General features: G+C 35.6%; 1 non-coding gene across 1 annotated transcript; it reads left to right on the top strand.

Moving 5' to 3' along the window:
- The first annotated feature begins 610 nt into the window (after positions 1 to 610).
- TRNAD-GUC (transfer RNA aspartic acid (anticodon GUC)) lies at positions 611 to 686 on the top strand. The gene has a single exon. It is a non-coding gene; the product is annotated as a tRNA-Asp (tRNA).
- The last annotated feature ends 2132 nt before the right edge of the window (positions 687 to 2818 follow it).

The following is a 2818-nucleotide window of genomic DNA, read 5'->3' as shown; positions in this document are numbered from 1 at the left end:
AAATAATGGTTAACATTTATTGAGAGCTGATTATATCCTTGATCATATTCTTATACATTAGATAACTAAGACACAGAAAGTTTAAGTAACTTACTCAAAGGTCAGACAAGCAGTAATTAGAAGAGCTAAGATTTGAACCAATCCCAATCTGAGTATAAATTCAAAGAATTTGAAGTCAAGATCTTGAAGAGATATTCGCATTCTCATTTGCAGATAATAGCCAAGACGTGAAAGCTACCTAAGTAATTGTAGATGGATGAACAGATAAAGAAAATATACAACGGAATATTACTCAGCCTGAAAAGAGGGACCACTTGGAATTTGCGATAACATGGGTGGATCTAAAGGACATTATGATAAGTGAAATAAGCCAGCCACAGAAAGTCAAATACTGCATGATCTTACTCTTCTGAGGAAAAATAATAAAACTATAGAGAGTAGTATAATGGTTACTAGGGGATGATGGAGGGGAAATGAAGAAGTGTAGGTCAAAGTTACAAAGTTTTAGTTATGTAAGATGAATAAGTTCAGGAGATCTACTGCACAACATAGAACCTATAATTAATACTCTATTGTATATTTAAAAATATTCTAAGAGGAAAAAAAAAAGGCCCTGGCCGGTTGGCTCAGTGGTAGAGCATTGGCCTGTCGTGCAGAAGTCCCAGGTTCGATTCCTGGCCAGGGCACACAGGAGAAGCGCCCATCTGCTTCTCCACCCCTCCCCCTCTCCTTCCTCTCTGTCTCTCTCTTCCCCTCCCACAGCTGAGGCTCCATTGGAGCAAAGATGGCCCGGGCACTGGGGATGGCTCCTTGGCCTCTGCCCCAGGCACTAGAGTGGCTCTGGTCGCAACAGAGCTATGCCCCGGAGGGGCAGAGCATCGCCCCCTGGTGGGCAGAGTGTCGCCCCCTGGTGGGCATGCTGGGTGGATCCCGGTCGGGCGCATGCGGGAGTCTGTCTGACTGTCTCTCCCCATTTCCAGCTTCAGAAAAATACAAAAAAAAAAAAAAAAAAAAAAAAAAAAAATATATATATATATATATATATATATATATATATTCTAAGAGGGTAGATTTTATGTTAAGTGCCTTTAAAATAGAAGAAGGAAAACATTTTGAAATATTTAAGTGATTAATCAAATGTCAAAATGATCCGGAGATGTTTTCTCTGAATCTATGTACTCTAATTGATCAATGTCACCCCATTAAAATTGTTTAAATAAAATTAAAAAATCTGTAAGGCAACATTAAAAAAAGGCAAATGTCTATAAATTGGTTATCAAACAAACATGACTTTAAGTTAATAAAACTGTAACTGGGAAAATATTTAAGTGATTAAAAATATAAAGAAGGTGAGAAGAAAACTTTTTAAGGTGATGGATAAGTTTATGATGATGTTTTCATGGTAGCATACTTATTTCCAAACTCATCAAGTTATGCATATTAAATATATATAGCTTTTTCACTTTAAAAAGTTTTAAATTATATTTATTGGGGTGACATTGGTTAATAAGATTATATAGGTTTCAAGTGTACAATTTTAGACTACAATTTATTAAGGTATGATCAATATACATTAAGCTGTTGTATCTTGAAAAGACCTCAATAAAATGGTTTAAAAATCAGATCTTAATAAATATCAAATATTTGAAAAAAAATCATAGTAATAATAAGTGGCATTTAATGATTACTTACTATGTGCCAGGCACTGTTCTAAGCACTTCACATGTATTATTTTATATAAGCCTTAAAACTGCTTATGATGCACTTCTATTATTATCGCTTTGTTAAAGATAAGAACACCTAAATCCAGAGAAATTACATCATTTTCCCAAGGTCACAGATAAGATGGCAGAACCAATAATAATCTCAAGTGAACTGAATCCAGAACCTGCCCCCTTAACCACAAAGGTAGTTCATTCTTGTCTCAGGTCCTTTGTGTTTGCTGTTCTTTCTGCTTGAAACATTTTTTTTTCTAGATTGTCACATGAATGCCTCCGTTTCATTATTCAGATCTCAATTTACCATATTTTTCACTCCACAAGACATACTTTATTTCTCCAAAATTAGAGGGGAAATGCCTGTGTATCTTATGGAACGAATGTTCTTTTTTTTTTTTTTTAGCTGCTGCAGGTTCCCATTACAACTAGAAGAATATTTGAACATTAAAGTCTCTTCTCATTTGTTAATAACAGTGCTAATGGTTACATTGTTGAAGTATTATTGTGGTATATTTTATTAAATATTTTCACACACCATTTGGTTTAGAATATTTTTTTTCTTACTTTCCTCCTTAAAACCCTAGGTGTGTTTTATGGTCAGGTACATCTTACGGAGCAAAAAATACTATAAATGTCACTCCATCAAAGAGGTCTTTTCTGACCACCCAATCTAAAGTAACTATCTCAATCTCCCTCAACCTCGTCTTTCATGTGACTCCATGAAATCATGTCATTTAAGTTTTTTTATTACTTGTTTATTTTCTATCTTTCCCTACACCCAATCAGAATGAAATCAAGAAAGTGGGAAGTTGCCTGACCTGTGGTGGCACAGTGGATAAAGCGTCGACCTGGAAATGCTGAGGTCTGCGGTTCGAAACCCTGGGCTTGCCTGGTCAAGGCACATATGGGAGTTGATGCTTCCTGCTCCTCCCCCTCTTCTCTCTCTCTGTCTCTCTCCTCTCTCTCTCTCCCTCTCTCTCTCCTTTCTAAAAATGAATAAATAAAAAAATAATAAAAAAAAGAAAGTAGGAAGTTAATTCTGTTTTGTTCACATCTATATCACTAGAACCAAAAACCGTGATTGGCATATGGAAGAAACC

This window comes from Saccopteryx bilineata, chromosome X (genome assembly GCF_036850765.1).
Source record: "Saccopteryx bilineata isolate mSacBil1 chromosome X, mSacBil1_pri_phased_curated, whole genome shotgun sequence".
In the NCBI taxonomy this organism is placed as follows: domain Eukaryota; kingdom Metazoa; phylum Chordata; class Mammalia; order Chiroptera; family Emballonuridae; genus Saccopteryx; species Saccopteryx bilineata.
Note: the sequence above shows the minus strand (reverse complement) of the source record. Positions and strands in the feature narration are given on the sequence as shown.